Below are 22,357 nucleotides of genomic sequence, written 5' to 3'. Positions count from 1 at the left end.
GGTGCACTAACTGACATTCTCAATCCCTTGCAGACCATTCTTGGAAAATCCCACAGGGTTCCGATGCCTCTGATGACACCACTTCTGGTTTTCTGAAGTCTTTGATGATGTCACTTCTGGTTCCAGTGTTTCAGATGACATCACTTCCGGTCTTTCTGGTGCCTCCAATGGCGTCACTTCTGGTGCTAGCATATGAAGACGCCATCTTTACTGTCAAGAATCAGTTCAGTTATGGACGCAGTTATGGATCTGTGCTAAACCTTAACCTTTTGCAGCCAGGACATAATATACGGATGGCTGCCCCAAACCTGTGTGCTCTTTGTGACAATGAGAAGTCGTGAAATTGAAGCAGCAGAATGGTATTCTCTGGCTCTGACCTTCTGACAAAATGGTGAACTAAAAGTATGAGAATAAATGTAAATTAAAGATTTTAAACGTTTTAATGAGCATCGCATCTTGCATGCTTTAGATTCTCTCTACAAATGTAACCCTAATCTATTACTGTCTTTTACTGTTGTGCACAGCTCACAATTTTGAAAACATTCGTCCAGAATGCATTAGAATTGTTTTGTCTCTGTTGGGCATCAGCTGCTTAAGTGTCAGTTTTAGGGTATGAGAATCACTCAACAAATCAGAAAGTGCTGGAGGCCATACACCGTTTCCTAGAAGACATTAATAACTATTAACTGATGTGACATAAATATGAGAAAGGGTGCACACACGGATCACTTCACAGAGTGCGCTTGAAGTCCATAATTTATTTTTTCTTTCTACCTGTCATGAAGCGTTCCGATACAAACATCGACGTGAGGGCATTTCAGAGACATGTGATTTTTTCTTTTTTTAAAAACAAACCGGCTTTGGAGGGGAATTTGTAAAACTTGTCTGATGACAGATTTATCTCCCTTACCTGCAAGTGTAGTCTTTGGATGCATTAGCTGGACCGGTTTGCTATCACCAGGGCACTTTCTTCTTGTCCTCTGTCCTTCTCTCTGTTAGTCACTATTGTGCCTTTCATTCTGATCTCTTACCATTCTTTTTTCCAAATGACCAACTTTCAGTTCTTTACTGCTGTTTTCCTATAAACTTCCATGCCACTTTCATTATCCTATATGCCAGCCTTGACAAGAACTCTTTGAAACCTTTGCTCCCTGTGATCAGTTATTGGTGATCCTAGAGATACCCTACTAATGTTATTGGACAAGGTGTTGAATTGTGGGCGGTGTGGTGGAGTAGCAGTTAGTTCAGATGCCTCTCTCCTTTAGGGAGCTGCTTTCAGATACTGACTCCAGGCTTTGCCTGTGTAGAAGTTGCACATTTTTCCTTAACCCACTTTTTCCAGATGTCAAGTCGTGGTCAAAAAGTGAGAATGTTGACTCATTATTGGAGGAACAGGCAACAGTCCAAAATACAAGGTTTGTGATTCTGCTTTCTGCTTTACTTGAATACACACATTTTTGTGATCACAGGATTATGAATATTTTAAAATCACTTCAGTTGTTCTAGTTCTGACTCAATGATACAACAAAACTCCCACATATGATATACCATTTGACTCGTCTTGACGTTTAGTTATGCAAAACGTCAAGCTTTGTGGGCTTCACTCCTATTGTTTGGCCCAATAGGGCCGAAAAACCCTGATTTTAAGACCATTTTGGACCATATTTTGTGCAGGAAATTACTCCCTTAATTAGATTAAACTAATAGTTGTCTTCAGCAAGAATAGTCAACAGGACTTGAAGTTGTGTATGTCAGATTAACTGGCCCCAGGGGTACTCCCCCTAATGGGATACAAGGGGAGAAAGTTGCCCCTTTTCACCAAATTTTGAAAAATCGGGGATGGGTAATATAGGCATGGGGAGTGTCACTTAATGATATTTGCAGGCTGCTGATCATGAATATGATTTTTTTATATTTGATTCTTTACAAGCGGTCCTAGCCCTCTAAGTAGTACGTCCAAAAGATTAAAAATTTCAAACATAAGCATGTGGGGTATAGTTTTAGACTATAACAAGGTCACTGATTACAAATGTTTTGATTTTTGATACTTTACTTGGGATCTAAGTTTCTATGGACTTCTATTAGTGGATGAAAAATGACAAAATTTGGTAACACTTTAGTTTAGGCACTGTAAAAATTGCATTTATTACTCTTGTACTCTTATCTAGCAAGACCTTACTAAATGCTTCTTTTGATGCAAATGACACTTACAAAGCATCAGTAAAATGTTTATTCATCTGTGCAATGTGGCCTACTAAAATAATTTCACTTTGGAGTGGTCGGAAATGACTTCAGTGACACACATGTGTCTTGATATTGCATACTTTACTATAAGACCTGTGAATCCTTCATATTAACAAGTCAATATGATGCACTGCACAGAAATGAATAACCGATCTGCTGATGTGTTTTAAGTGTTATGAAGACCAAAAGTAGCCTTTGTTAAGGTCTTTCTACATAACAGTCATAATGTCTAGTGGACCTGATGAAAAGTAATGGAGAATTGGATCAAAAAAACAAAGCATTTAACAAAATACAGCTCTGAAATGGAGATATTTATACAAAATGGCGACAGGACGTGATGTGGCAGGAAATGACGTCAAAACTGTAGGACGGAAGTGACGTCATCATGACGGAGACAGGAGTGCCTTCATCAGTGTGGGTCCGGAAAGTGACGTTGTCTTCTGGAGCAGGAAATGGAAATGAGGTTGAATGGCCTTTTTGAGATCCCGGAAATTCTGGAGTTAAGTGAATGAGATTGTTCTTTTTCTTCTTTGGGTCTGGTGAAAGAGAGAGAGCGGTGTTAGTACCTGAAGTCAACCCTTCAGCTTGTGATAGATCACTCACCTTAGGGCTTGTTGACTGCCTCCTAAGTGCACATGTGTGACACAGTAAATGAGTAATAGACACATTTTTGCAGAGCTTAAACTAGTTACCTATATTTCTATTATGACTGAGAATATTTAGACTTTAAATATTTCAATTAAATCACAGTTTTTAATATTTCAAATATATGATAAAACAATTTTTGTTTGTTTTATACATCAACCTCATGATGTAAATCATTACATTTTTATTAACATTGATAATAATTAAATAATCTTCTTATATAATACGCTACTGTGGCTGTCCGTTTCTCTGTCCAGGATTTTAAATCACCTGTTGCTCGCAAACCATTTGAACTATCGACCTGAAATTTAGTACACATATACTACGTGACGTATACTATCTGCACTCGACGTGATGATTGACGTCCAAGGTTATTCTTCTTTTTATTTTTATTTGATTTTATTGTAGAACTAGCAAAATACCCATGCTTTGCAGTGGTGAAGTACTGCCTTAAAATTTTTTATTAAGAAGGAAATTAAACCTTTTTAAACTGAGGGAAAATATACCAATAATTATTTGTTAAGCATCTCTTTGTATACCACATTGTCATTTCGGCCCTCCGGTTGTAATATGACCAAGCTATGCGCTGAGCTAACTCTTGAGCATGCAACGTACAGTTGGCCATGTGAACAGTAATCTTGTTTCAAATCTCACAGCTTGGATAGCTGCTGTCGGTTTGAGTTTCACGATTTGTTTCAATTACGACAGTATTTACAGGACTTGTGTTGAAGTGACATTCGGCATCTGTCAAGCGTTGTAAGCATACAACCGGTTTCATCGATAACTTCACCTCCAGCTTTTGAGAATTTAAACTTTCATAAACATCAAAGTGTCCACTACTGAAATCGTCACCTGTGAATCTAAGATGTTTAAGAGGCATTGGCGGTTGTCCAAAGGTGTAAAATATTTGGCTATTTTGGTACACTTGAAAGCGACAACCGAACAATTGAACAATTTAGCGGCAGCCATCAACTCACATAGGTGAAGGGCTTAAGCATTTCACTCTTATAGTGCTCCTGTGTAGTATAATTATCATTATACCATCATTATACCATCAATTATACCATCAGTAGTCCACACCTTCAACCTGTCCCAGTCATTCAATACATAAGACACAATGTTCCTCCGGATATCAAGAGTGAGCCTGATATGGCCGTGCAATACGTAACAAAGAGAATGGAAAAGGCAGGTGCCATCTCCAGGTGCCATCTCCGGGCATGGAAACCACTCGGTAAGTGACAGTTCTTTGATCTCAATAGACATGGTAATGGGGGTTGGAACGATAAAGGAAATGGGTACCTGAATAATGTAAAGGAAGTCTAAAATACCTACACAATAACTATAATCATAATAAACGAACAATAAAACAGCGGAGAAGCCGTGGATTAAATAAAAAGGCTGTAGTTATCAGCAGGGAGACGTGAATCCCGTGGCGAAGCAAGGAAGGGAATGTAGACACCGGAGCGACAGACAGCCTTATATAGGCAGGCAGCCAACAACGTAGGAGACGTTGGGATGGGGGACCCAACGCCGCCTCACACGGTGACCGAGCTGCAGGCTATGGACGTATATATGTACGTAAGTAGGATTCAGTTAGCGTTGGGAACCCACATACCAAATTTCTTGAAGATGGGCCCATAAGTAACAAAGACCATTAAAAAGTTCAATATGGCGGCCGATAGTGGTGTCATACCACCGAAATAAGTACGTACATTGGTTTCGGTTAGCGCAGGGAAGCCGCCTACCAAATTTCGTGAAGATGGGGCCATAAATAAGAAAGTTCAACATGGCGGACGTTGTCGAGCGTTATGACCGTTACGCGTAGAATTTCAAAATGAAACCTGCTTAACTTTTGTAAGTACGCTATAGGGAATGAGCCTGCCAAATTTCAGCCTTCTACCTACACGGGAAGTTGGAGAATTAATGATGAGTGAGTCAGTCAGTCAGTGAGGGCTTTGCCTTTTATTAGTATAGATCACCTCTCAGCAGCGTTCTCATTGCCTCCTACCTTCGCTGTCACTTCCCCTACCGCTTTATATCTTACATCATTCTTGAGGCAGACTGAGGACTTAAGTGCCAGCTTAAGTGAAAAATGATGGAAAAAATAATTGCAACTCAAACACTGACTTAATCGGCTTTAACGTGAAAATATGCCAATGAAAGAAGAGAAGAAGCGGGCCGCTAGGGTGCAGAAAAGAAGAGCTGCTCAGGAAGCAGCAAGCGCATCAACCTCTGGGCAAACGAATGCTAAACATACAGAGAAAGAGGATGAAAACTGTGAATGCTCAAGTCAAGCGTATTCACTGTACATTATTGTGCAGTCCACCATTACTGGTATTTAATAATTATTAATTTTTTTTCAACATACACTAATTTAGTCTTTTTTCTGTAAGTTCTCCCTCCTAATACAGGTTCTAAATTACATAGAATTTTTTTCTTTGAAATATATTTTATGTTATTAAGACAATTTTGTAATGTTTCCCATGGGCATTGCTATATTTGAGCTTTTGTTGTGTTACTGGGATAGCACACTAGTGCTGTGCAGCATGTGAGGTCAACATAAAGGTTCAGCACTTACAGTGGTGTGAAAAACTATTTGCCTCCTTCCTGATTTCTTATTCTTTTGCATGTTTGTCACACAAAATGTTTCTGATCATCAAACACATTTAACCATTAGTCAAATATAACACAAGTAAACACAAAATGCAGTTTTTAAATGATGGTTTTATTATTTAGGGAGAAAAAATCCAAACCTACATGGCCCTATGTGAAAAAGTAATTGCCCCCTGAACCTAATAACTGGTTGGGCCACCCTTAGCAGCAATAACTGCAATCAAGCGTTTGCGATAACTTGCAATGAGTCTTTTACAGCGCTCTGGAGGAATTTTGGCCCACTCATCTTTGCAGAATTGTTGTAATTCAGCTTTATTTAAGGGTTTTCTAGCATGAACCGCCTTTTTAAGGTCATGCCATAGCATCTCAATTGGTTTCAGGTCAGGACTTTGACTAGGCCACTCCAAAGTCTTCATTTTGTTTTTCTTCAGCCATTCAGAGGTGGATTTGTTGGTGTGTTTTGGGTCATTGTCCTGTTGCAGCACCCAAGATCGCTTCAGCTTGAGTTGACGAATAGATGGCCGGACATTTTCCTTCAGGATTTTTTGGTAGACAGTAGAATTCATGGTTCCATCTATCACAGCAAGCCTTCCAGGTCCTGAAGCAGCAAAACAACCCCAGACTATCACACTACCACCACCATATTTTACTGTTGGTATGATGTTCTTTTCCTGAAATGCTGTGTTCCTTTTACACCAGATGTAACGGACATTTGCCTTCCAAAAGTTCAACTTTTGTCTCATCAGTCCACAAGGTATTTTCTCAAAAGTCTTGGCAATCATTGAGATGTTTCTTAGCAAAATTGAGACGAGCCCTAATGTTCTTTTTGCTTAACAGTGGTTTGCGTCTTGGAAATCTGCCATGCAGGCCGTTTTTGCCCAGTCTCTTTCTTATGGTGGAGTCGTGAACACTGACCTTATTTGAGGCAAGTGAGACCTGCAGTTCTTTAGACGTTGTCCTGGGGTCTTTTGTGACCTCTCGGATGAGTCGTCTCTGCGCTCTTGGGGTAATTTTGGTTGGCCAGCCACTCCTGGGAAGGTTCACCACTGTTCCATGTTTTTGCCATTTGTGGATAATGGCTCTCACTGTGGTTCGCTGGAGTCCCAAAGCTTTAGAAATGGCTTTATAACCTTTACCAGACTGATAGATCTCAATTACTTCTGTTCTCATTTGTTCCTGAATTTCTTTGGATCTTGGCATGATGTCTAGATTTTGAGGTGCTTTTGGTCTACTTCTCTGTGTCAGGCAGCTCCTATTTAAGTGATTTCTTGATTGAAACAGGTGTGGCAGTAATCAGGCCTGGGGGTGGCTACGGAAATTGAACTCAGGTGTGATAGACCACAGTTAGGTTATTTTTGAACAAGGGGCAATTACTTTTTCACACAGGGCCATGTAGGTTTGGATTTTTTCTCCCTAAATAATAAAAACCATCATTTAAAAACTGCATTTTGTGTTTACTTGTGTTATATTTGACTAATGGTTAAATGTGTTTGATGATCAGAAACATTTTGTGTGACAAACATGCAAAAGAATAAGAAATCAGGAAGGGGGCAAATAGTTTTTCACACCACTGTATATTCCATCTGTTATGCATTGGTATTTACTTTCATTTTGGGGGTTTCTGAGACCATAGATTACACTTCTGACATGCATTTGTGACTGTTTATTTTGAGTTTTATGTATTTATTATTTTGAAGTGTTTTGGTTACTATTTTGTTTTTTAGAGATCATTGCCTTTTTGGGTCTCCAGTGATTAGGGCTGCTGCCCACATTGTTCGGGAGGTCTAATAATAATACGACAGGTTAAAGGGTTCTCCAAGAGATCATTTCCTTATCCGAGCTGTGGATAACAAATCTATTTATCAAAGCACTTGCTGCGATCACTGTGATATACTCTGGTGTTGATTTTTGCTTATGTTATTTTTCGTCTCCTGATTTTGACCCTTTTCTGTCTTGATGTCTGTCTTTCCTTTGCCTTTCAAATCCTTGTCAGTTCACTGACATTACATTGTCTCTATCCAAGACTGCAGATAATCTCTTAAACACTTTGTGTTTATTTCTTGATATTGTTCTCTCTGGTAAAAGACTCTTGATTATGTAGTTTTTGCCTCTGATTTTATGTATAGTTTCGAGCTTAGTGAAAGATCGGTCTAAGTTTGTGGTTAATGAGCCTTACACTCTATTCGTGATCACTTTTCATTTTGTAGTCTGTCTCATTAAAAATACTGTATCCTTTCTGAGTCAGCAGAATAAGAACAGACAAAATTCAACTCAAAAATCAAAGCTAGAAGAGTTGTAGCAAGAAAAGTAAACGCCAAACTAGTTGAATATCTAGAGTTAACCAAAAAGACTTAGCACTGCATGTTGATTTTAGTGTTTCAAGGGGTTATCACGACACCATCTTATATAGGTGGGCTGTGATGACAGAACAAAATACATATCACATGACCTGACCTACAACAGCATTAATAATAGCAAACATGCATGAAAAACAAGTGCAAAATAATGGCATCTAAGGAAAAGAATCCAAGAGGTTAAAATGGTGTAATGTTATTGATAAAAATAATTCATAATTAGTTACAGTGTAATTATACAAATCAACATGCAGGAATGAGTTCCAAGAAATCAAAACCAAAAATCAAAGCAGGAAGAATCTATGGGGTAGTCATTACCAAGAAATCGAATGAACTGGTGTTAAACTAATCCAAACACAGCGAATCAAACGTTAAATGAACAAAGCAGGAGACCTTATGTGACTAGTGATCATTTTTCTAACTATACTAGAATCGATCAAAAATTAATTATAGACATTTTTATTTCATATAATCACATGGAGGTCAAGTGTCATGGTGTCAAATGTTGTACAACATCCTGTCACAAGATAGCAATCATAAAACAAAATGCTAGTAGCCTTCAAAAAAATTGCACGTAATGTTGATGTTCATAAAAATAATGTGAAAGAAAATGGTTTTCCAGCTTTAGAACGCTAGCTGTGGTACCCATCTATCTTCTTAAAAGACTTTCCTGTGGGTGCTGGACGACAATGAGCAATGCTGACGCATTTAAACAGGCTGTGTAATGCCTGGGTACGGATGGATCTCAGCCGGTTTACCACGTTATGCCAGACACAAAAGGACGCTGGACATTTTTCATTTTAGATCTACAGAGATTAGAACATTACAAAAATTGTGACAGGAACAGAACATTCAGCCTAATTAGTCTTGTCCATCCTATTCACCTGAATTGTCTCAAATAACAGCAAGAGAGTCGAGATTTGAAGGTCTCTGAAGTCCTGCTCTCCACCATACTATCTGGTAATTTATTCAATGTCTCTATGGTTCTTTGCTTGAAGAAAAACTTTCTAGCAATTTGTTTTACAACAACCTCTACAATACAACATTAATTATTAATAATCGCCTTCAATGCTGCCTCTTCTATGTCATTCCAGGTGCTCTCGTCTGATTTACCTTCTGATGTAACAGCTGAATGATCGTAGATAGATAGAAACATGAACTGTTAGAGAAATTACATTCTTTGAAGGTACAGAAACATACAGCTTTCTGACTGTTGTCGGGCACGCATGCTTAGGGACCCCCTTCAATGGATAAGGTAACAGTGGCAGAACTTAAGGTTATGCTGGCACAGTTGTTGACTCTTTCTTCATTTTTGGTCCAATGACTGGAGGAAGAATAATGGGAGAAGCTCTGGTGAAACTTCTGTTAACTGTTACGAATGGCTTCTTTTCTTTAGTTTTTCTCCAGCTTTCAGTAGAGTTTTTCGGGCAGCATATACATTGTTTCTAATTTTTTTACCCCAAAGAGTGCAAACTAAGATGCATAAAGTTTCTTAAAATTAATGTTTGAAAGTTGTATATTTTTTCACGTTGTTTCATGATGCTATGTTGGCTTTGGTATGGTCGTTGCCTTCTTGAGGGAATAGCATTCCAATTATTATGAAAATGTTCCCGTCATCCACCAGGAGTTCATGATTGCTGGTGTCATCCGCGTGGCAGTGCTTAGACCACCACATGAAATCCCTCTGCATCTGACATATGCATTCAGAGTGTTTACGTGAAATTATTTTGTACTTAATCTCTTCTTGGTTCAACATAGTTGATTAGCGTTTACTGCAGTGGGCTGGTGCCCTGCCTGGGGTCTGTTTCCTGCCTTGTAAACCTGTGTTGGCTGGGATTGGCTCCAGCAGACCCATGTGACCCTGTAGTTAGGATATAGCAGGTTGGATAATGGATGGATGGATTAGCCTTTAGGATTAGTGAAAGATTGGCTTGATTTTCTAGTTTTCAACCCTGGCTTGTATTTTTGACCTCATTTCATTCTGCCAGTCCTTTTCAACAAAATCTTCTGTTTCTTGTGGAGAATAAAACAGTTAACAGCAGGAACTGCTGCCCCTTCTGCATTGCCGGGTATTTAAACAGACGTCAGACCGGAAGTCAGCATTCAGTGTTGAACCCATGACTACAGAGGACGGGGCTCCTTTCACAAAGACGTGCACCTCGATTTTTTGCTATTTTTGATTTTCTTTCATCTTGAACAGGGTTACCAAGGTGGTCCCCAACTCTTCACCTTGATTCATTACTTTATTACACCTTATTATGTGCGCATTGATGGATGTTGTGCAGACATAAAAACCCATATGGTAACTTAATTCAGAATCAGAATAACTTTTATTTGCCAGTACTTAATGTGTAGATTTGGTAGAGTTTGAACTGCTTATACTATATATATATGTTTACTAAGCAAACTCCTGTCAATATATATATATATATATATATATATATATATATATATATATATATATATATATATATATATATAAACTTATACTAAGCAAACTCCTGTCAATCATGAATAATCCACTGCATCCACTGAACAGTGTCGTCTCCAGGCAGAGGAGTAGCTTCAGTGACAGACTTTTGTCACCGTCCTGCTCCACTGACAGACTGAGGAGATCGTTCCTCCCCCACACTATGCGACTCTTCAATTCCACCCGGGGGAGTAAATGCTAACATTAATTTTATTTTAATTCTTTTCATTTTTATTATTATTTAATTTAATATTGTTTCTTTGTATCAGTATACTGCTGCTGGATTATGTGAATTTCCCCTTGGGATTAATAAAGTATCTATCTATCTATCTATCTATCTATCTATCTATCTATCTATCTATCTATCTATCTATCTATCTATCTATAATGAAACATAACATCACATAAAAGTAACATAAATAGCTTTAGTTACAAAGAAAAACTTCAAACACAGTGGCAGAAAATTACAATAATAAAGGAGATGTGCAAGTAAAAGTGTGAGTGTGTAGTGTGTATGTATACATAGAACTGTACACAGGCACACCTTCATACAGTAGCTGACTGAACACTTGAATATAAACAGAAAGACGGGCTATGTTACTGGTCTTAGAGGGCTATGGCTCTAAGGAAAGAAACTAGTGAGGTGTCTGTTAGTTTTAGTTTTAATTCACCTGAAGCGTTTACCAGAGGGGAGATTTTGGAATAACTGATGATGGGTGAGATGAGTCTGTGGTGATCTTTAGGACATGATTAGTGACACAAGATGTGTGCAGGTCTGCCACAGATGGAAGGGCACAGCCAAATATTTCTCAGCAGATCGCACAACACGCTGTAATTTAAATTTGGAGTGTGCTGCTGCTGAACCAAACCAGACAACAATGAAGAATGTGATTACACTTTCAATTATGGCTTATGAAATGCAACTAAGATACGTAACCCTGAAACGAAGCATCATAAGGAAGAGATTATTTCTTTATGCGTATTATCAACTTTTCTCTTCATTTTTCTGTGAACTGGTTTGGCTGTGAATTTCACTTAACCTTTCAAAATGAAGACACTGCGACTATGAATATTTTTGCATACACATCATACTTATTGCTCAAACCTTTCCAGTAGCTGTAGAATTCTGGAAACCCTTAAGAAACACACCTATAAACGACAAGTCATATGTTTATTGTAATTGGAGTACAATTATTTGCATACGTGAATTAAGAATTTATCAGTAACCTAATGGTGTTAAAAGCAGAACCTTGGCTATTAGGCTTTTTTGAAGTTTCAGAGAGAAGTCAAGCAAAATCCATCCATCCATCCATATCCTAACTGCAGGGTCACGGGGGTCTGCTGGAGCCATTCCCAGCCAACACAGGGCAGGAAACATGTCCCGGGCAGGGCGCCAGCCCAACGCAGGACAATTTAGAATCGCCAATGCACCTAACCTGCATGTCTTTAGACTGTGGGAGGAAATCCACGCAGACACGGGGAGAACATGCAAACTCCACGTAGGGCTACCCACTGCGCCACTGTGCCACCCATTTCTGTAGCATTTGTTCCTTAATTTGGAACCAAAACTGACAATTAGTGTGAGCAGCGCAGACATGGGGGCAAATGACACTGAATGTTAAGGCAGAGATGCTTCTTCAATGTTACATTCATTAGTGTGCCAATTCCTAATAAAAGGCTTAAGTAACTGGTCCTCACATTCAGTCCTGTGGACCACCTTGATAGCAGGTGTTCAACCACTGCCTGCTTTTCACTGGATTCCTGCCATTATTAAACAAACTGTTTATATCCAGTTTCTTACTTTTTTGTGTCAATACAGAAATAAATGGGTTTGTTATATTTTAGGGAAAGGTAGCAAAAATTTACCCACTGCGCCACCGTGCCACCATCAAGCAAAATGTCACCTTTTATTGGATAACTAAACAGATTACAATATGCAAGCTTTCAAGGCAATTCAGGCCCCTTCTTCATGCAAGATGTAAGCTTGCATATTGTAATCTTTTTAGTTAGCCAATAAAAGGTGTCATTTTGCTTGACTTCTCACTATATTCATAATGGCTGACACGGTACAACACCCTAGTACTGAAGTTTCAGACTAACAGACACACAAATAGACTTTCAGTTCCACATGTTACAGATTTTAATTGATTTGGTATTTATGCCTTCATGTCGGATTCAAAGTCTGCTTAATATTCCAGCTGTTCCTTATTCCACGCCAGCACTTTTTGTGAAACTGATTTAGAATCTGCTTAGCACTCAGTAGCTGGTTAATTAATTTTCACTTCTGAGAGGCATCACAAAGCTGTTGATGACAGGAAGAACTCAAGCTTGACTTACGATTACGCAACGCATGTTCAGAATCCTTGATCCAGTATCTTTTTGGCAGTCACGCCAGGCTTTCATTTCGTTTGATACAGACTTAAAAACAACTACTTTATCGGTGAATGCTTGTTTAAACAGTCCAGGATTGAGAACGTCTACTTGAGGCAGGATGCCTTTAATGAGGGGCAGCTTTATTGTGAAGACATCAATCTTAAAATGTCGACCAGTGTGAACATAACTTCCAGCACGCTGCAAAAATGACAACCTAATGCGTTTTACATGTAGTAAGCCAGCCGTTTATTGTCTGACTTTGCCCCAGGATGTGCAATAAAAGACACGGCCGAGCCTGAATTCAGTGAACTGAAGAGACAAGATTGTCACATAATAACAAAAATGATAAAGAGCTGAAAGTGTATGTTTTTGACCCACATATTTTCTCTATCTGCCGCATGTGTTATTTTGGTTGCAAAAACATCTGTCTAATTTATTCTAAGAAGCGCCTATATTCCGCAGCATAAATTAGGAGACTGACGGACCCTTCTACTTTTACCTTGTTTTCTTTATCCTTCCGCTTCTTTCAACTGTAATTCTGTCAAAACAGAACAGCATTCAGGTCTGAAATGTGGCAAAAAATAAAACTTGAGTTAACCTGTCAATCATATAACTTTTTTTTATTAAAATTCCTCTTTGTCACATTTAATACCAGCATAGGCATTTTGCGAATACACTTTTATCATTCGAGAAAATGACAAAACAACACACCCAGGTAAAGAGAAAGTAGATTAACAATATGACATGTCAATACAGTACACGGAGGATCTGTGCTGTTAGAATGGACGAATCTATTAGTAAAAGTGTGAGTGTGGCAGATTTAAACACTGGATAGAAGAGTTAATTTGTGTATAATCTGAACGAAATGGAACTTCGGGAACAGACCTGATGAAGGAGTTCCTGCAATGAGCATCTTGAACGAATGAACGAAATGTGAGAAGATCAGCGTCAGAGGATCTCAGTTGTCTGACTGGTTAGTGCGAGGCATTTAATGATGACAGACCTGGTTTGTTTCACATACAGTTTTTTTAAAATTCATGGTAAAATTCATTTTGTAGTTGCAAAACTGTAGTGAAGTGCAGTGCAGTGAAGGAATGTATTGTTCCTGTCTTCGGTGCAACTTTAGAACTGCAGTGATTAACGTTATTAAAATGACACAAAAATCCAAAAATGAAAAAAAAAAAATCACTATAAAAGGGTTGATCACAAGGGGGCACCAATGAGCCCCAAACCCCAGTCACAATGGCACCAAGACAGTCCCTGGTTCAAAAGTAATTGATTTTTATGAACAATAGAGTTCCTTTAAAGGTTTGTGCTTCCAGCACACAATATAAAATAATACGATTCTTTCTTTCACTCCTTCACACACCCCTGTTGTGAGTGTTGTCCACCTCCTCCGACTCGGATTTCTCAACTGAGGTGAGATGGCTTCTTTTTTTTTTGGACCAGGAGAACATCTGGTGCCATGGCAGTAAACAGTGAAATCACTTCTGGGTCATGTGGAAGCTCATCAAAACTGTTTTTTTTATTATTATTATTAATTACATTCATATAGTGCTTTTCTTGCTGCTCAAAGCACTTTTCACAGACAGAGGGAAACCACTTCAACCACCACCAGTATGTAGCACCCACCTGGATGATGCAGTGGCAGCCATTCTTTCGCCAGTACGCTCACAACACATTAGGTGTTAGGCGGTATAGGGGGTCAGAGAGAGGTAGGGGATGATTAAGGGGCTGGAATGAATGTAGCCATACAGTGCAATTTAGACTGAACATTTGGATACGCTCTACTGTTTTCAAAACATGCCCAGAAATCTTTAATGAAAACAGAAACCATTTGATAAGGTGCCACATGAGAGGTTGGGCATCAAATTAAAAGAAGTGGGAGTTCAGGGTGATGTTTTTAGATGGGTGCAAAATTGGCTCAGACACAGGAAGCAGAGGGTGATGGAGTGAGGAACCTCATCAGAACTGGCTGATGTTAAGAGTGGTGTTCCACAGGGGTCAGTGCTAGGGCCGCTGCTATTTTTAATATATATAAATGATTTAGATAGGAATATAAGTAACAAGCTGGTTAAGTTTGCAGATGATACCAAGATAAGTGGATTAGCAGATAATTTGGAATCCGTTATATCATTACAGAAGGACTTGGATATCATACAGGCTTGGGCAGATTTGTGGCAGATGAAATTTAATGTCAGTAAATGTAAAGTATTACACATAGGAAGTAAAAATATTAGGTTTGAATACACAATGGGCGGTCAGAAAATCGAGAGTACACCTTATGAGAAGGATTTAGGAGTCATAGTGGACTCCAAGCTATCAACTTCCTAACAGTGTTCAGAAGCCATTAAGAAGAAAAACAGAATGTCAGGTTATATAGCACGATCTGTGGAGTACAAGTCCAAGGAGGTTCTGCTCAACCTTTATAATGCACTGGTGAGGCCTCATCTGGAGTACTGGGTGCAGTTTTGGTCTCCAGACTACAAAAAGGACATAGCAGCACTAGAAAAGGTCCAGAGAAGAGCGACTAGGCTGATTCCAGGACTACAGGAGTTGAATTATGAGGAAGGATTAAAAGAGCTGAGCCTTTACAGTTTAAGCAGAAGAAGATTAAGAGGTGACATGATTGAAGTGTTCAAAATTATGAAGGGAATTAGTAAAGTGGATTGAGACTTGTATTTTAAAATGAGTCCATCAAGAACAGTTGGAAACTTGTTAAGGGTAAATTTTGCACTAACATTAGAAAGTTTTTCTTTACACAAAGCATGATATACGCTATCAAGTAGTGTGGTAGAAACGTCTTACTGACGTTAGGGACTTTCAAAACTCGACTTGATGCTTTTTTTGGAAGAAATAAGTGGATAGGACGGGCGAGCTTTGTTGAGCTGAATGGCCTGTTCTCATCCAGAGTGTTGTAATGTTCAGAGAGTCAGGACCTCGATTTTACATCTAATCTGAAGGACAGTGCCATTCTTACAGCCCCAAGTCCTTATCACTATACACTGTCCATTGTGATCCACACAGACCACAGGATGAGTGTCCCCTGCAGGTCCCACTTCCACCTCTTTCAGCAACAACTCAAGTTTTTCCTAGTCTCCCATCCAAGTACTGGTCAGGCCCGAACATGTCTGGCTTCAGGTGGATGACCTGTTCTCAAGCCAATATGTTTGTTATTACTGGCAAAGGTAAAGAGGGGCATGATGGGAAAGGTACATTCTAATGGCTGGGTGAAAAAAGCAGCACTTGTTAACACACTATTCAATGGCTAAAGATGCATCTGGATAATGTGTAATGAAAAGCATGAGCAACGTTAGTTATAATTGCCTGTTTATTTGCCTTCATCATCTTACCTGCTATTATTTTGCATGAGTCCAGGTGAATCCAGTAAAGCTGCTGGTCTCCCTTATCAGTTTATTCGTCCATCTGGTATCTGCTGAGCTGGTGCTACTCCTCCAACTCAGGTACACCTAAAAAATAGATGGTGTAGATGTGAAGACAAAATGGAACAGAATGGTTTACTGAAGTGCTACTGTGTTGTTGACCATCATCTGGGGGCTTACAAAACTATGGCATGTCTGGATATTGTGGGAGATATTACCTACATCTCCTTCCTAACCAGAGAAGCATGGGCTCCGAAAACAAAAGGAAGAGAGGGCAACATTTTTGAGAAAATGTACAGAAGGTGAGTGAAAGCAATGATATCAATGCTCTGCAATGAAGAGATGCTGATTGCTGCTCAGCTTCATTTATAGTCGTCCATTTCAAGTTTTTACATTTTATTGTTATGCAACATTGAATCACAGTGGATTGAATTGGGCCTTTATGACACTGATCTACCAAAAAAGACTCTTTCATATGAAAGCAAATACCTGCAAAGTGGTCTAAATAAATTACAAATTGTGAGGGATGGCTGGAATCCTTACTTGGCCAGGACACCCATGAAGTGGAAGGATAGGGGAAGGCAGCTTCTGTAAGGCAGTGCCTGCCCCGGATTGCTATGTGGCAGCCCCCCAGGGTTGCAGCGATGCTCCAGATCCCCACAGGGCATCATGGGACTGGGAGTTTGCCGACTCAGCCCTGTTGGGTTCCGTGAGTGCTGCGGGAACAGGGGAACCCTTTTTTGTCGGGTTCCCACGACACCAGAAGTACTCCCAGGTGCTACATAGAAGAGCTGCCTCACCTCCAAGAGCCAGACTTGCGAGGAAGGAGGATGAAACATGCTGGGAGGAGTGGAGGCAGTGACCAGGACAGAGAGAGGAAGAAGAAGACAATATTGTGCATTATTGCTGGTGCTTTGTACTGTGACTGCACTGTGAGAAACGCTTCCTGGAGAAGAGCCTCCTGAAATAAATCCTTTTGTTAATTTTATACTTGTGTCTGAGTCTTGTTATCGTGTGTTTGGGGAGCTGGAGCAAATCCACAAAATATAAAACAAAAAATAATTGATCACACAAGTATTCACTTACTTCAAGTTAGTGTTTATTAGATGCACCTTTGGCAGCCAATCTCTCTCTATCAGCTTTTCACATCTGGACACCTCAGTTTTTCCCTCATTCTTCTTTCTAAAACTGCTCAAGCCCTTCCAGGTTGCATAGGTTTCATGACTGAACAGCCTTGGTCAAATCCAATCACAAGTTCTCAACTGGACTGTGATCTGGACTCCACTCCAGAACAACAACAACAGCAACATTTAGCACATTTTCATACAAACAATGTAGCTCACGTGCTTTACATGATGAAGAAAGAGAAAAAAGACAGAATAAATAATTAAATTTAGGGAACACTAATTAACACAGAATAAAAGTAAGCTCCGATGGCCAGGGAGAACAGAAAAAAAACAAACAAAAAAAAAACCTCCAGAAGCCTGCAGAAAGAACATTAACGTTGTTGTTTTTAAGCAAGTCTTCTTTAGGTTATGACTTTATGCTTGGGGTTGTTGTCTTGCAGGAGAATAAATCCTCTTCTAATGCAAAGGATTCTTGCAGACAACATCAGGTTTTCCTCCAGGACTTCCCTGTAATTTTCTGCATTCATTTTAGTCTCACAAGTCTTCCAGCACCTGCTGTTGAGAAGCATCCCCGACAGCATGATGCTGCCACCTCAAAGCTTCACATTATGCCACACATCTTTGCTTTGATAATGTGTAGTGTTTAGCTTAAGTCAAACATACTGTTCAGCCTGATAACCATAAAAAGCTCAAGCCTGGTCTCATCAGACCATATAACCTTCTTCCAGCTGAGTTCAGAGTCGCCCAAGTGCCTTCTGGCAACCTCTAGCTAAGATGTCATGTGTGTTTTATTACTTTCTTGTATACAAAGTATAGAGAAAGTATTGGAATCGTCCAAAAATTTGATTTCGAGATTTTGATGAATTTCGACGTTTTAGACCTCCTGTCTGAAAATACCATTTTTGGAATTATGTGTGTGTGTATGTGTGTTTATGTAAACACGATAACTTCAGTATGCTTTCACTTAGGTCAACCAAATATTGCATACAAGTATTAGGTACAAAACGTAGATTTTTATCAACTTTTGAGCTATTTCCACTAATCGGAAGTGATACTTTACCTGAAATATTTCCCCAAAAATATTAAAAATTTGATAATTTCACATATTATGGTAAAGCATCAAATTATAAGCATTTTTGTCGCTTTGCATTTTTTTGAAAAATGACCAGTTTTCAAGATAATCACAGTTTTCCATTTGACTTTCAAATAGTTATACATACATATTTGAGAACTTTTTGCTTTACATAAATGAACTTTTGTATACAAGTATTACATTACACACATTACTAAGGTCTCTTGCAACTTTTAACCCACATCCGCTTACTCAAAGTGATATTTTGCCAGAATTGTTCACCAAAATAAAAGTGTCATGGTAAATTTTCAATATAGTTATTATGGTAAAGCACATCATTTTGGACATTTTTTATCTTGTTACATTTTCTCCGAAAGCATACAGCTTTCTAGAAAATTTCAGTTTTTGATATTAAAACGTGTGCATACAAGCATTGAAACATGTTGTGTCATTCTGTTAAAAAATTCTATGTTTGCATAAACACCAGGGCCTCATGCATAACGATGTGCGTAGAATTCACACTAAAACATGGCATAAGGACAAAAGCGGAAATGTTCGCATACACAAAAAAATCCAGAACTTTATCTTAAAATCATTTAATTTACTAGTTTCTCAAATACCATCGTAACTAAAGTAGCACGTTAAATGCTTTGTTTTGTATTTGATCTTCTATGTGCTCTACGTGTATGAATCACTATGTGCTTCTTAAATGGGCTTTCTCTTCCTCCGACAGGACATACAGTACATTACATTTGTGATATTACAGCTCTCTGAATAATTAAAATACTGAGATGTATACATGATATAACTTTCATGATGGCAGGAGTTAAAGCATGTTATTAAATATTGCAACACGGTGGCGCAGTGATTGTTCATGCCTCACGCAAGATGCTTACTCCGCCGTGCGTGACCTTCGATGAAATAATTTATTGCAGCAGTACTGTCTCTTTCAAACATACTAACTCCCAATTCCTGTCCTAACTTTTCTTTCTCCAAATGCCCAATCACCACACAATCAGCTCTGTAATAGACGTTAAGCCATCTGTAAGCTTAGAACGCCGGTTCTTCAAAACTTTTAAGGAACATTGGAATATCTTCGTAGTACGTGTTTAATTATTCCATTCATCTATCCTTCCAGTGTCGCGCCAGCACCAGCAAGAATAGAGCGCGAGGCAGGAACAATCCGTGAACGGAGTGCCAGCACCTTGGTAGCGCTGCGACACCGTGTCCTCACATGTTTAATTATTAACAATATAGATTATTTAAATGAAGTTAAAGTTTTATCTGTATAATATAATAAACATATTTTGCTGCATTACACCTTAAAAATGATATCGTCATCATATGTAAATCTGCGCTTTATAAAGTGGCACAGGTTGTGCAATATTATAGCTGTATTGCAAGTTTACAGTGAGGTAATTGTACTTATAAGTACAAAGCGTTCTACAAGGAGCACTTGATGGACTGATTGAGTGCGTTTATAGTTCTTGGGATGAAACTGTTTCTGTACCGCAAGGAAAGACTCTGAAGCATTTGCCGTATGAGAGCAGTTCAAATAGACTGGCTGAGGCAGCGTGTGTTTGATGCTGTATACCGATAATTCTCTGTCCAATCAGGTGCTGTAGAGCTGTGATTCCCCACCCAGATACAGTGATATAAATACTCCGAGTGGTGCAGTGAGAGTAAGATGGAAAAAGATGATCCGCTGTGGCATCCCCTAACGGGAGCAGCTGAAAGAAGATGAAGAAGGTGCAGTGAGAGTAACAATGCTAAAGCAGCTATGGTTTTTGGAATAGTTTGACCATTCTGTGGACAGGTTAATTATAATCAGATACCTTAACCTAATAAACAATATGTGGTTAATTTCAGTGTATTTATAAAGCCACATCAGGGATGTGGATCTAAAAGAGAAAGGGTAACCACACAGGAACAGTAGCACTGCTTTAACGCTGGGTGCCGCCAGTTTGCAAAACCGAGTGCAGAACTTGCGTATGAGCTATCGTGAAAATGTGCGTGGCTTTACGCCAAGTTTAGGTTTTATACATCGCGATTTGAGCGTGGAAACGGGAGGATGCAACATTTTTGTGTGTATGCACCGTTTATACACGAGGCCCCAGGTGTTTACTGTAGTAGGTCCTACTACAGTGCATAGGTACAGCAAATTGACGCCTTAGAGATCTCTGTAATATGTATTCATCACTGATAAAAACATTTTATTTAAATTATGTCATTTTATTATTTTACTGGAAATACCTACCTATTTTCTTGCACACTTTGAAAACAGGATTTAAATTACTAGTGACTAATGAGATAAATTGTTATTAATCTATTGGTAACACATACAAAAGAAATCTATAAAATCTTATAACAGTGGGACCCTCTGTTGGCAAACCAGCTGAGCCGATTGCAGTGTGCTGTTGTTGATGCACAGTCATTTCCGTGTAGTTAATTATTCCTTCTTTTACTCAACTGTGTACTCAAAAGCTTTTTAAGTAGCTATATTCTCTATTATTGGTCATTTTGTTATTTCACACTTGTGAGACGACAATATGTTATTCTTTTGCAAAGAAGGCTTTATTACACCACTATTTTGCTTTTGGATTGTGATGTTTTACCTTTTATAGGTGAACAGGATTTAACTACATGGTAAGTACTTTTCAATTTATTTATCCATCCATCCATCCATTTTCCAACCCGCTGAATCCAAACACTGGGTCACAGGGGTCTGCAGGAGCCAATCCCAGCCAACACAGGGCACAAGTCAGGAACTAATCCTGAGCAGGACACACACAAACACACCGACACAACTAGCAAACGCCAATCCACCTAACCTGCATGTCTTTGGAAGGAAACCGGAGTGCCCGGAGGAAACCCACGCAGGAAGGACCCGGGAAGCGAACCCGGGTCTACTAACTGTGAGGCAGCAGCGCTACCACTGCGCCACCGTGCTGCCCTCAATTTATTTATAATACAACTAACTATTATTCAAATAGCTGCAGAGTCCGATTTATTCACCTTTACTTTTTTAATAATTGTTCAATATATTATTAATTTGATTTGATTTGTTGTTGATGGTTCTTTAATGTACATTATATAAAAATATAATCACTGTCTTGCGGTTCACTCCTTAAATATCAATCCATATCTGAGTATATGAGAAAGTCTAGGGGAGAGCTCTCCCGATTTTTTAACAGTGACTTTCTTTTTGCCACTCTTCCATAAAGCTGTGACTGATGAATCACCCAGGCAGTAGTTGTTATCTGCAACTTGAATCTCCTTTGGAATTCTCATAGGTCATTTGGTGGCCTTCCTCACATGTCTTTTTCTTTCACGATCACTCACTTTTTGTGGACAGCCTGCTCTCGGCAGATTTACAGCTGTGCCGTACTCTTTCCATTTCTTAATGACTGATTTAACTGAACTCCAAGGAATATTCTGTGTCTCTTGGGTGTTTGCTTGTATTCATCCCCTGACTTGTGCATTTCAATCACTTTTTCATGAAGTTGCTTCCATTCTTCTTTTGTTTTTTTGTTTATGTTAGGCCACCATACCGACTCACCGCAAGTTGGACCTTCCACATACAGATACCACTAAACCCCAGACAGGTGGTCTCCATTGAACAAATTCTGTAACTGCTCCCGGTGGGTCATATTAAAGGAGGTGAATATTTGTGGAATTAATTGCTTTGTGTTTTATATTTGTGACGATGCGTGTGTGGGTTACTTTCACTTGCTCGCTTGCTCCCACACTGGCTCTTTTAATCCTCCTGCCTCCTTCTTTCTTTAAACTCCGTACTCCCTTTCTGCTTCTGCTTCTCTTTCTGTTTCATTTCTTCTTCTCCCATCTCACACTCGCGCTTCTCCTTTTTAAATGGGAACATGGCACCGGTTGTGGCCAGGGGTGGTCCTAGCCTGCTTGGTGCCCTTGGCGAACACCCCCCCCAGGTGCCCCCCCCCCAGCATTCTTATAAACTCTGAACAAAATCAGTGCAATAAAACAAACTATTGGAAATGTAATGTCTAACAGAGGCAAAATCAAATTTTACATTTATACAGCACCAAAATATTTTGTTATTG

General features: G+C 39.1%; 1 long non-coding RNA gene across 2 annotated transcripts in view; it reads right to left on the bottom strand.

Annotated features, from left to right (window-relative positions):
- Positions 1-2,128: 2,128 nt before the first annotated feature.
- The window catches only part of LOC120524696, a 37,691-nt gene continuing 17,462 nt past the window's right edge, over positions 2,129-22,357 (bottom strand). The window contains exons 1-4 of one of the 2 annotated variants that reach the window (XR_005632826.1): positions 17,169-17,352; positions 16,053-16,169; positions 13,199-13,263; positions 2,129-2,780 (exon numbers count right to left, since the gene is read on the bottom strand). This is a non-coding gene — a long non-coding RNA (uncharacterized LOC120524696). Of the gene's footprint in view, positions 2,781-13,198; positions 13,264-16,052; positions 16,170-17,168; positions 17,353-22,357 lie in introns of those variants that run through there. The other variant, XR_005632825.1, reaches the window with a different exon arrangement.

Source organism: Polypterus senegalus, chromosome 2 (assembly GCF_016835505.1).
Source record: "Polypterus senegalus isolate Bchr_013 chromosome 2, ASM1683550v1, whole genome shotgun sequence".
NCBI classification, from domain to species: Eukaryota; Metazoa; Chordata; class Cladistia; order Polypteriformes; family Polypteridae; genus Polypterus; species Polypterus senegalus.
The sequence above is the reverse complement of the archived record's forward strand: the minus strand, read 5'-3'. Positions and strand labels throughout refer to the sequence as shown.